Source organism: Netta rufina, assembly GCF_964035555.1.
Source record: "Netta rufina genome assembly, chromosome: 7".
Classification (NCBI taxonomy): Eukaryota; Metazoa; Chordata; class Aves; order Anseriformes; family Anatidae; genus Netta; species Netta rufina.
The window spans coordinates 3978009-3990913 of record NC_140130.1 but is presented as its reverse complement, the minus strand read 5'-3'; the positions used below and the strand labels follow the sequence as shown (position 1 = coordinate 3990913).

The window sequence follows — 12905 nt, the reverse complement described above, 5'->3', positions numbered from 1 at the left end:
TGATTTGAAATCATCAGGTATCCAGGGCAGATAGCTGCATGTGCTTGTTAGGGTACACAGTCCTTGTTCTTTTTTTTTTTTTTTTTTGACTCTTTCAGCATCTATTGTATTTATTTTTTAATTGTAAAGGCTTTGTGAACTTAATTTTGCACAGGAACGTCTGGATGCTGTATTAATCAGCATATTGTTATTATGGAAATAGGTTATGGTAGGTCAGAGAAAAAAGAGGAAACAGGTTGACAGTTGAGGTAGTATTAAATTTTGCATGATGTTAAAACTTTTTCTTTTTTTTTAAAAAAAAAAAAGGTTCTTTTGTTTGAAAATGTAGTTTGTGGTATAATATGAGACATCTGGATTGAACTAACAGCTAATAATATCCCATTAGGACATTAAACATAATGCAGGTAGGTAGCCTAGTAGCAACTTGAAATGAATAATAACTACTGATAGTTGAAGCAGTAATAAGGTAATCTTAACAGAAGTACATGAAGAGGAAAAGAATTCTCCAGGTTTCATGGAGTAGAGGGTAAACAGGTAAACTGCTGCGAGTTTTCCAGAGAGAAACATGAAAGAAAAATGTTTATAGACACTATATATGCTTTTGGTGATCTATGTTCATGGAAACAGTGAATGAGGAACCTGTATTTCCTAATATTATGAAAGGTGAAAAATATATTTTTAGATTGCAGTTCTTGTCTACTACGTTACTTCCTTCACTTTGATACATTTCTTGAAAATCTTTTCTGCTGAGTGTGTATTCCATGTGCTGTTTCTTCCAGAATCCTAGCATGGAGATTGCAGATTCCATCCGAGTTTACTGCATTAGGCTTTTTGAGTGTTTCTCTTTTTTTTGATTGTACCTTTGTTAGCACTGGGCAGCCGTTCTCTGTGCCGTGTTGAGCATTGTTACCCTCAAAAAATGGGGCCAAGCATTCAGTTTAGTTTTGCATCATACCTAGATAATTCTATTTACACTAGTTTCTCACTATATTCCTAGTCCATTCCTTATCTTTTTATTTTGCTAGCTAATAATTCTCTAACCGTGGACTTTAATTTCCTTTGCAAAATCAAACTCAGTTTAGATACACATTCAGGTGTCTGCAGTATAACCTTTTAATGTTTTGTCTATGACAGAAAACCCTTGATATAGGTTCCCTTTTTCTCCTTTGACTGCAAATACTGGGTAGTATTGCACGCCATTTTAAAGAATTTTAAGTGTTCATCCATAACAGAGCTTGTGAGCTCTTCAGTCCACTTGATTCCTCTCATCACAGCAGACTTTGGTCCCATCTATCCAGCAGAGTTGCAAGAATTTTTGGAACATGGACTTCTCAGAAAGGAAGATGGCAAGTGATGAAAACCTTCCTATCATCCTGTTTCTCTTTCAGCCAGTTAATGTCTATTTTAAATTGTACCTTTGCTTTTATTAATGACTGAATTACCTTCCATGTGCCATGTTTTCTGTTTTTACTTCAGTAGTAGGAACAAATTAGATCCTGTCAGATGCAGCCAGTAGCACATATGAATCAAGCCTCTCCTTTAAAGGTAGGGAAAACAAAGCAGGGAAACTACTGAGAATATGACATTTACTGCAGTCTTACAATTGTTTGTTTTTCTAAGAGAGCCCTGAGACCTCATAGCAAGGAAAGATAAAGAAGAGTTCATATTGTTTAGATAAACTTCATTATTGTTTGTCTCAAATTTATGAGTCATGTTAACTCATTAGAAATACATCTTGGTAATCTTGTTAAATACTTTTTTCTTCATTTTTCAATCCCTACACCAACTACAGAAGAGGAAGAATTTGTGCAGCAGTAGTTATCAAGGCAGTTGGACCTGCATCTCTCATCACATTCTTGTCATTTCTGACCTAAGTAGGTCTGAGCTGACCTTTCCTTCGCTTAGCTCTGCGTCAGCTTCCCTGTCTGTAAGTGGGGACTTCCTTTTATGTTTTTGCTTGTACTCCCTTACACACTAGGCATCCAGTATAGATGTAGTTAGTGCCAAGAGAGGATTTTCTACCCTTATTTAGGAAAAAATAAGCTCTGTACTCATTCCCAAGCAGACATCTCCATGCCTTACGTTCTTCAAATGGTGCTTTTCTTGTGTATTCTATCAGGCATGTCATCCAACGATTGATGTGTCTAAATGTGATGTGACTGAAGAAGGATATAATAAGTGATGCTCTTTCAAAAGGAGCCCGGAAGTGCCTGTTGTCAGTTCGTGACTGTTTTAACAGAGACACTTCAGTCTGGCAGAGGTCCTCCTCCGCATTGTTTAGCTTCTGTTTTAAGACTTGGTCAGTCCACTGAGCTTGCCAGTATGTGTGGACATGCTTAGAGTCAGTGTCATTCCCTCTCATGTACAGGTATGTGCAGTTACAAAAAATGGACTGACAGATACAGCACATCCACTGCCCTTTCTAGCACAATGACTGCAATGACTGTCAAAGATAGCACGTGTTTCTTCCCCAGCTTTTAACACCTGCTCTGCTGTTGCTGGTTTAGTAACACAAAGCTGCTTAGAGACCGTCCAGTGAAGAGAGGCACTGGCAGTGTGGGCTTTCTGAAGATGTGTCTGTGTGAGATCTGGAAGTCATCCTTCATTTCAGGAGTCAATACTGGACGTTTTTCAGTAGCTGTTTGAATAGTGGGAAAGTTTCATTGCTGAAGAGTTCAGGTACATCGTGTGGAATAGAAAATGTATTCACCCTAAGAAAAAAGACTACTTACCTGTTCCATACCTACTGCTTTTTTAGTTGTGTTTTAGAGATTAATCCTGATGCCTTCCCATTTCTGCTGAAAAGGTACTGAAGCAGAACTGTGCCAGTTCCTCTTTTATATTCATGGAGAGTGTCTGAAGATTATATGTGTGCACTGTTGCGAAAGGTACTAATCTAGAAGACTGTCTATAACTGCAGTGCACTGCAAGCACATATGCCAAGAGGGAATGAAACAAACAAAATACGCCTTAAACAATACTGGGGGTAAATTAAGGCCTTTCTTGGCTTTCTTATCTTGTATGTAGGCAGCCTGTGACAATTAGCTGAAAAGATGTCCCCTCTCTTGCTGTTTTAGCTGTTACAGTTCCACACTTCCATCCCCTGGAAGACAGGATGGGTGCGTGACTAGCAGATCATAGCATAAGAATGTACTAGATGATGTAACTTGATTAATTTCTCAGGGAAGTGATTTCTATTCACAGTTGAATGTTGTTAGAGCATTTTTGAGTCCTATTCATTGTATTTTTGGGAGCTTTTCATGCTAAGCACAAAAGATACTGTTACTGGGGATTCAGCAATTCTAACATTTGTAGAGCAGAAAGTTTGCATCTGATACGCCCAAGATTGCTAACTAGTCTTACAGAATGAGCTGCTGAGGCCTAAAATTAACCTTCTCATGTTTTGTATGTTTTGCTTTTTTTCCCATTGTTTTGTGTTTTTGTTTATGTTTGGCTTTTTTTTTTTTTTTTTTTTTATAATCTCAAGCCTTTCCTTACATACTACAAAAACAAAAAAAAGTAATGTTTTGTTATCTTCTCCCAAGTCACTTGCATTTAAATTTGTTTGTTTACCCTTTTGACTGGTTCATGTATTTAGTCTGCTCACCTATTGCCTGTGTATCTAAAAGCAAAGTATGAAGAATTACTAAGTTCAGTGCTTTTTCTGCCAGGTTTAGGAAAAAAATGCAGCTATATATTGTTGTCAAATTGCTCTTTAAAGTAGGATGGATAACTGAAGACTGTAGGGTGGTAGTTGCCAGATGGGCCTAAAGCTGGAGGGACACCTGTCCCATTCTGAAGTTTGTATCCTGGGTCACATAAAAAGTGTTATTGGGGAATGGTACATTTGTGCTCTAGAAACCCTGTTTATTTGTTTTTTTAAAAAAAGAAAAAAGTAGTGAGTAGTGAGTGCCAGCGAGAGATGCTGGCAGATCAAATATGCGTGTTTTCAAGTAAAAGCTTCTTGAAGCTTTTGATCTCCCTGCTCCATTAATTGATTTTGCAGCATCTCACGACAGAACCACCAACCTGGAAATAATGTTTTGTATAAAACTAACTTAAAGCTCAGCTTCCATTTTTTATGTTAATTCATCTACATACACATCTTAAAAAAAATAATGTTCTTTACCCCACAGTATATCTGGGAAGTCATGTCATACTGTGGAAATACTTCCTTGTTTGTATTTACATCTGTATTAGCATCATAAACTCAGTTATCATAATTATGACTGCCTTGCAGCTGCCATATCAAAATGCTCTATACTGCAACACTGTTGGGACAGAGTCCTCATACATTTCAGTTTAACATGCTGTCATTTTATTAAATGCTAATCTCCAGTTATTACAAGGCCAGTTTGTGTTCCCAAATAAATGAGGCAGATTTGTGTTTTCCAGCAAACAACCACACATAGCATTTTGCCTGAATTTCAAGTTTATGTACCACATAACAAACACTCAAGGGTCTGATTTTCTGCCACTTTCATTTATTTTAAAGCCTTTAATATCTTCCACAAATCAAATGACCATTCTGGTTCTCTGTGCAATTGTATTACTGTTCTTGTTGCTTAATAGAGCAAGAAGCTGTACAGCAGCATATCTGTAAATAAACCATACTCTCTGGTTTTCCTTGGAAGTTTCATCTCATTATCTTGAATGTGGGCAAGTTGTTTACCTAAGAAATGTCTGCAGAGTTTGGAGTTGTTGCAAGTTGCTACAGTGAGTAACTATTTTGAAGAGTTGATGTGTTTTCATAATTATTTTTAAAACTTTGTTAGTAGAAAAAAGGAACGTGATAAAATTTCTGATTTTATAAACAGATGGCGAGTTCTCAGGTAGGGAGAGGGAGGCAGAAGAGGAAAAAGTGGATGCTCAGCCTTTTAATTTCAGACATTAGAATGGAAGCCAAAGCACAGATGCATTATTTCACCCAAGGAGAGATGGTCCTTCTCCTCCCACATCTTAGGTCCTTTTGGCTTAAACCATTGAGTTCGAGTCAGCAAGTTTGTTGAGATTTTGGAACAAATATCATGAACAGAAACTGTCTGGCTTTTGTGCTTCTACATTTCTGCACTTTCAAAGTATCAAGTTTTAACCTTTCAGCTTGTTTTACATCCTTCAACTGCTGCCCTCGCACCCATATTCCAGCCATTACACAGTTCTGCTGCTTTCTACTTTAGCAAAGAAAAAGGGACATAACTCTGTGCTGCAGTTGGAAGTAAGAGTTGTATTTAGGCCCCCATTACTTTATTCACTAACAAGGGAAGATAACACCCACCTCTATTCATTTTTTGTTACTTGGAGAATTAGAATACAATACCGATCATAAAACGAATAGAAAATACATTAATCCTTTTTTTTTTTTTTTTTTGTAGAAGAATGTGTGAGTGGGAATGATGCTCATTTTTAATCTTCTCTATCTTGGTTTGTTTCACTTTCTTTTTTTTTTCAGAGAGCTTTCTGATTTTAGGTTATGGGTTCTTTTTACATATTAAATTAATATGTAAAATTAGGTAGGTAGGAGAATAATGGTTGCCCTTACTCCTTTGTCTAGCTGTGAGAAAGCATGTGGTATTGTCAGAGTATGTCTTGCCAGCAATACCCATATGGGTCTGACTGAAGATTTTCTTTCCCCTGGAAAGCAGCAGCTCACATTTATATATCATCCTGCTGACTAGTTATGACTAAGTGGAAGTATTTAGCAGTGTCAGAAACTCACCATTGTATCTACCACATTCATGCATTTACTTACTCTATGTTACCATTTATTACTTTTTTTTTCATCATTCAGAATTCTTTTCATATCATTCAAATTTTGTTATTTTTATTTTATTTTATTTTATTTTATTTTATTTTATTTTATTTTATTTTATTTTATTTTATTTTATTTTATTTTATTTTATTTTATTTTATTTTATTTTATTTTATTTTATTTTATTTTATTTTATTTTATTTTATTTTTCCCCAAAAATACTGTGGTTAACTGAGACTTCTTGTGAAGCAGGAAATCCTGCAGAGTCTCAGAACTGAACCTTACTTACCACTGTCACACACTTTTACTTATCTCACGCTCATGTCAGGGAGGGGAAAGGGACAGTGGAAACATAGACTGTAGGTCACACTAAAGTCTAAGTTTGACAGGACCTGAGGTGATCACCTGGTTCAACCTCCTGTGAAAAGCAGAGTGTTACCCAGGGTGCTGTCAAGCCAAGTCTTAAATACTTGGAGATTTCACTGCTTTTTTGGGCAACCTGTAACATGCTTAATTGTTCTCAACTGTGAATAATTTTGTCTTACATCTAGATGGAATATCCCCTGAAGCAGCTTGTACTGGTTGCCTTTTGTCTTATTGCTGTGCAAAGATGGAGGCAAAGATTGCCTCCATCTCTCTGTTACTACCATTTAGGCAGTGAAGGACTGTGATTAGATCCTCACTGAGCCGCCTCTAAGCTGAACTAGTGCAATTCTTTCAGCCTGAGAGTTCTCCAGTCCTCTCACTATCTGGTGGTCCTTTGCTCTCCAAGGTTTTTAATGTCTTTCTTGGGCTGGGGCGTGTGTGCAGAATTAGAGAAAACACTCCCAAGTGTGGCCTTGCACGTGCTGAGTGGAGTGGCATGATCACACCCCTTGATCTGTTGTCTTTTTCCTTGTTGATGCAGCTCGGGTCAAGGCTGAATGAATGTAGTATTGGTCCTTTTTTGCTGCTTGGTTTTAGTGTTTCATTACTGTTTGTTCCTGCTGAGAGGTCAGAAAGAAACATCTCCTTCCTCAGCTCCTAAACCAGTTCTTGGGCTTTTTACTAAAATTTTTGGAATTGATCCAAATTGGAATATCCAATCTTAACAGAATCTCAGAGTGACTCATCTCCAAAGTATGCATTTGTTTTATTCCTGTCACATACCCATCCTTGGCACTGTTTGTTAATAATACTCTTTCTTCCTCCTCCTGTCTTCATTAATTTCAGGAGTTTTTTGTCTATTCTTCTTCTCCTTTCCTTTGCTTGCTCTCGTTTTTTGACTCATGCCCTGTGATGGAATCCTTTACCATTCTTTTACTCACCGACACTCCAGAGATGTTGGAGTTGAAGCATCCTCTGTTTTGCCTTCACTATGTGTTCGTGTTGCATCTTTCTTGCCTCACAGATTGGATGCTTTCCAAAAGTGCTGTTTGGAATTCCACTCCTGGGTGAGCCCAACACATCATCCAGCTTTTCCACTCTGCTGAAAATTCTCCAGGCTTTTGGTTACATTTGTCTGTGCTTAGTCCTGGGCATTCCAGTCAGCCTTGATGGACCAGCCATTTTCAGCACAACTGCTTCTGCAACACTCTGTCTTGAGGTTTAGCTGTCCTAGCTAAGTCAACCCCTCTTGCAGGTTTCAGTAGCAATTGTGTAGGAAATACACACCTTATTGCTGGATAATTTATCCATTTGATTCAGGTATAATAACCATTTTACAATGTTTAACAGAACTGCCTTTGTACTTGCTTAATATTACCTATAAACATCCCCAAAGCTACCAAGTGTTCCTCCTCCAGGTTTTCCTACTTAAACATTTGTTTCTCAAGTCTCTTGTACTCTGTGGCAGTGGCTACATCCCTGTTGTGTTAAAACCAGTGCTCATCATACTGGTTAGTCTCTGTGGTTTTTTGCCATTGTGCATATACCGTTCGTCTGTTGTTTTCTATCTTTTAATTAGATTTCTAGGTGGCCTTTATTTAAGAAAACAGACAGGAACTTGCTTTGTGTTTGGAGAGCACCTTAACAGAATTATGTTTGGTTTGGGATTTAAACTTCCGGAAAGTATTACAGTAAAAATTCCCCCAGTTCCCGCGGGAACGGGGTTAAGCTGAGGCAGGGGAAATTTAGGCTGGACGTCAGGAGGGGGTTCTTCACAGAGAGGGTGGTTGCACACTGGAACAGGCTCCCCAGGGAAGTGGTCACTGCACCGAGCCTGTCTGAATTTAAGAAGAGATTGGACTGTGAACTTAGGCACATGGTCTGAACTTTTGGGTAGACCTGTGCGGTGTCAAGAGTTGGACTTGATGATCCTTAAGGGTCCCTTCCAACTCAGGATATTCTATGATTCTAAAAGAAGTTGGCTCAAAATAAATGTTTTAACCAAAGTGAAGACTGAAGAACTGCCTCCTTCTCTTATGTTTTGGTCTCTCTTGCTTTTTTTTTACTGATGAGAGTTTCTGGTACTCTGAAAGGGTAAATAGTTTCTTTTATACGTTTTTGGACTCTGAAGAGCCTGTATTTATACTAGGTGACGAAAAACAATGTAATGTAATGAGCTGCTTGCATAAAATCACGAAGAATAACATGTAGACCTAACTGAAACTGGCTGAACTAGTTACTTAATAGACTTATGTGAAACAAATCTGTGGGTAAACCTAGCTTTTTTTCAGATTAAAAAATACTTCAGGTTGACAGGTGTTGAGATGAACTTGCTATCACTTAAGCCTTTCATAAATGATGTTGTCTTGTATAAGTAAACTTAATTAGCTTAATCTAGATATAGCTGACTCTTTAATTTGTCATTATGACAACAGGAATACAGAATTGATGAGGCAAACAGAACAATATGGTGTGCTAAATCTTACTTAGAAAAGCAAGTTATTTGCTACTTTGCATGCAACTACCAGACTAGTGTACTTCTGCCATCATTTGTTGTGGTAGTCCTGACTGGTTGCTCTCAGCACATGACTGTATGACCAATCTTCTCTTTTTTATTCTTTTTTCAGTTAAAATACTATTTTCTCATATCTGCCTTTGGTTTCCATTTTTTAAAACTTCAGCTAATGGCAAAGACATGCTGTTTGTTTTTTTTGTTTGTTTGTTTAAAAAATGGCTTTATGGATATATGTAGAAAACACAGTGAATGATTTCAGAAATGTGGATACAGGGACCAGTGCTGAAACAGTCAGCTGCATACTGTATCCATTACAATTGAAATGTGCAATTATCCATCCTGGCAAATCTGCATTATCTTCTGCCCAAACTCTACAGCCTTAGGCAAGGCTGTGAATTAAGAGCTTTTCAGCAGCAAATTGCTGCATGGCTTACCATCGAGTCTCTCCGTGCTGATCTTACTGGTTCAGATAGTGACGCCAATATGCTTTGTACAGGAATGGATGGCATGAGCAGTTCGGAGTTGCATACTACTACAAATTGTAGTTTTTCCCTGTTTAGGGATTAAATTCTATTGCAAGTGTGTTGCATATGTTTATGTATTTATTGTTCAAAAAATTATCCCACTCTTTCAGGAAAATAGAACTTTCCAGAATGGATTAAGTAGCTCTAGTTTTGTGCCTGATTGGAAGCTTAAGCACAATGCAGTCTATTTTCTGGAATATTAAAATCTTTGCTGTGGGTTATTTCTTACAACAGGGAAAAGCAATGTGTATTCCTTCCTTGCCACTAGGTGCTATCTAATGTAAATTAGATTCCCAGAGAAATGGAATGAATATCATCCTGTTAAATGTGAAGGACTGCATTTCTGGAGCTGAGAACTGGGAAACAGCAAAAGTATTACAAATCACATCTATTTTATTAAAATCTGCATCTCTCCACACATTTCACTGGACTGTGAGAAATGCAAGCCTGGAAATGGAGATTGCAGTCTCTCAGTAGGGTTAATAGCTTAGGCTGTGGTTCTGACTTTGAAATCAGCCTTGTCAATGCTAATGCCAGTTCTGGCTCAGAGATCTTCATTACTCAGTATAGATCTGGCCATGGATTCCGTTTACTGATCATAAATGTCAGTGCAGTCCTTGGCCTGGTTCAAATTCCTCAATGCCATTATTTTCACTGGAATCATTTCACTGGTAGGATGGGCTGTCTCTAGCATGAAGCAGAAAAGTGATGGAGTACATTATAAATGTTTTCAGTAGTCAACTAAAAGGCATTTGAAAATAAATAGAAATTATTTGTGTTCTAGATTGTCAACTCAGTTTTGCTAGAATAAGAAGAGAGCAGCAGGGCTGTAGCTTGGTATTCTATGCTCTGACATTGGGGTAACAGCGTAACAGTTCTGTTGTCAGCATGTCCTTGCTGGTGTACCAATGTGAGAGTGAAAAAGGTTTGGGTAGAATGTATTTATTTGTTTTACCTCTAATAGTTCTTTGCTTTGCTTTTTTTATAATTCCTTTGTAGTCCACAGGTATATTTCTGTTTTTGCTGCTAATCATACCATTATACCTTTTTTTTTTTTTTTCTCTCTCTCTCTCTCTTTTTTAACTTTGCTTTCCAACTTGAATCACACTGGAATATTTTCTTGCAAGCATGCTCACAGAGCTAGAATGCAGAGTGGTTGAAGGCAAGTAGGCATACCAAGTAAGGAGGCATGGTAATAACAGGGAGACTGACAGAAACCATGGAAGGAAATTCTTTGGAGAATTTCAAACAAATCCTCCACTCAGCTTGGTAAATGGAAGACTGTATTTTTAAGTATTGGTACCTGAAAAAAATCTGTAGAGATTGACAAACCAGATACTACCTAATTATCTGGAAACTCCTGGGACTTAAAACCCTATTCTTAAAATAAAAAAATAAAAATAATAATAAAAAAAAGGGATGCTCCATAATATTCAGTACCAACAAAGCATATTGATACTGAAGTGAAGTGTGTTGCAACAAGGGAGTACTGTGCATCATCTAGTGAATGGATTGTGTTGAAATTGCATCTTCAGAGCACTGTTCCTTCAGTGTAGCTAAACTATTAGTTGTTGAGGCTCTCTTACTGTTCAGTAAGTATACCAAGCACTTTAGTTATGAGGAAAGGAAGCTGTTGATTGCCTTTGTTGGGGTTGGAACCTCTGGACGATGGACTAATAACTGATTTCTGAAATGGAGCCAATCTCCAGTGGAGAAGAAATGAAAGACTGTGTCTGCTTACAAGTTGAGCTACCCTTTTTTCTTTCCTATTTCCTTACAATAATATGGTCCTAAACCTCATGTCTTCCAACTTCCATCATCTCATGCTTGACTGCTTGATCTGGTTATTATTTATAGGAAATTTGCCGAGCAGAAAGCAGATGATTCACCTTAGGTTCTTTTTATTTGCACAAGGGATCTGAATGAAGGACTTGCTGTTTTCTAGATGAGATCATCATCCCATCTGATATTTTTGCTGCTGTTTTTTATTTTTACTGCTGTTGTTTATTTCTTGTCTATGAAACTGCCCCATTCATTTGTGGAAAATATTAGCTTTATAATTCTTGGACTCTTTTAGACCTCTAAAATTTTCTTACGTTTCTCAACTGGTAGAATGACATCCAGATTAAATTTTAGGCTGTCTTTATTTCATCAATAAAACACATCATTTTCATTTGATATTTTCCATTCCAGAAAACTCATAGCAAGTAGTAGATATTGAAAGTAGTATAGATATAGTGACTCAGTGTGGACCTCATTTTGGAAGATACTATACTCGAGTCTTAGGGATGAGATCATTCCTTACCTGTCCTCGTGAAGCTCTGGTACTATGGGTTAAAGAGATGACTACACATCATTAACTTGAGTCTCTTTAGGGAAACAGAGAATTGCAGTTCAGGCTCTAAAATGTGCTCATATTTCTGACCAGGTACTAGAATTCATAGTTCCTCTCCACTCAAGTAACTGTTCTAGTCATGAAGTTATGCTTGCTCCCTTTCTGGACTGACAGATTTTTGACTTATTTATGCTGTTTGTTTGGAGGTGCAGAGGTGCAGAACCATTGCCCTGGCTGACTTCTTGGTTAAAAGGTGAGAGAGTTCTTAAAAATCAGCCATGCTAGGGTGGGGTTCTGAGTAAGAGGCTTGAGGAACACAAGTTAGAAGACTGAAGCTAGAACAATCCAAGTATTAGAAAATCTGATCTATGACGAAAATACTGAATGGGTTAGTCTTCATCAGCCTAGTAAAGACAGCAAAAGAAGAAGAAAGAAGGGAAAGATATGATAGCCATTTCCCAAAATGTAAAATATTTTTGCACAAGAAGAGCTAAAATCTGTTTTTATATGCTCATAATGCATAGGAAGAAAATGAATAATCTTTGATTACATGGGGGAAGGTTCAGCTTAGACATTAGGAAAAACAGTTCATAAGTGAGAGAGATTTTATTCAATTATCATAGGACCTTGTGTCTTTCTTCACAGTTGCTCATCTATTTTTATCTATACCTATCTGTGTTTGTAAATGACAGATACAGTGAATATCTCCCATTCCATTTTCACTGGCCAGAAGAAGCTGTCAAAGATGTCTGCATGTTACCTATTATTTGCAAATTATGAAAAATATGCAAAGGGGAAATATATGAATAAGTTTCTCAATTGATGTGTTGAAGGGGAAGGTTCCTTGCTGCCTTCTTTCATAAAAGTTTGTTATGAAACCTTCCCAATTTAGAAAATGATATCACTGAGTATTTTGTATGCACTACTAAATGCGTTAGTAATGGCAGTGCACGTAACTAAAATGCTGTTGTATGGTTCTCATTAGCACCTCTAAAAATAGCAACCAAATCATCTAATAAATGAAAGTACAGGAACAACAAGGCTTGAAATAGTTAATGTTTCTTGAGGGGTGCTCTTTAATTTTGTTTTTTAATTCAGTTTTACTTGGAGAACCTATTTAGAAATGGACTATCAGCCTCTTAAATTGGAGTCGAATTACTGATTTGTGACATGAAAGCAGGTTTGCACAATGATGTACTTAATGGGTTGTTTAGTTCCACCTCAGCTGACACAGATCACTCGGTTGAACAGTTATTGGTTACTGAGTGACTAAACGTGGGTGGATGCATGTTACGGGAATCAGAAACCTCTTGATAATTAAAATCAAGAATGAAACTAATAGATACAAGATTCACAGCTAGGGCGCTTTTATTTTATCCTTCTCTGGGACATTGGGATGAACATCTGCTAAAACTG

At 37.3% G+C, this 12905-nt stretch overlaps 1 protein-coding gene across 1 annotated transcript in view; it reads left to right on the top strand.

Moving 5' to 3' along the window:
- CTNNA3 (catenin alpha 3) overlaps positions 1 to 12905 on the top strand; it is a 456005-nt gene that overhangs the window by 374738 nt on the left and 68362 nt on the right. The gene's annotated exons all lie outside the window — the stretch shown is intronic.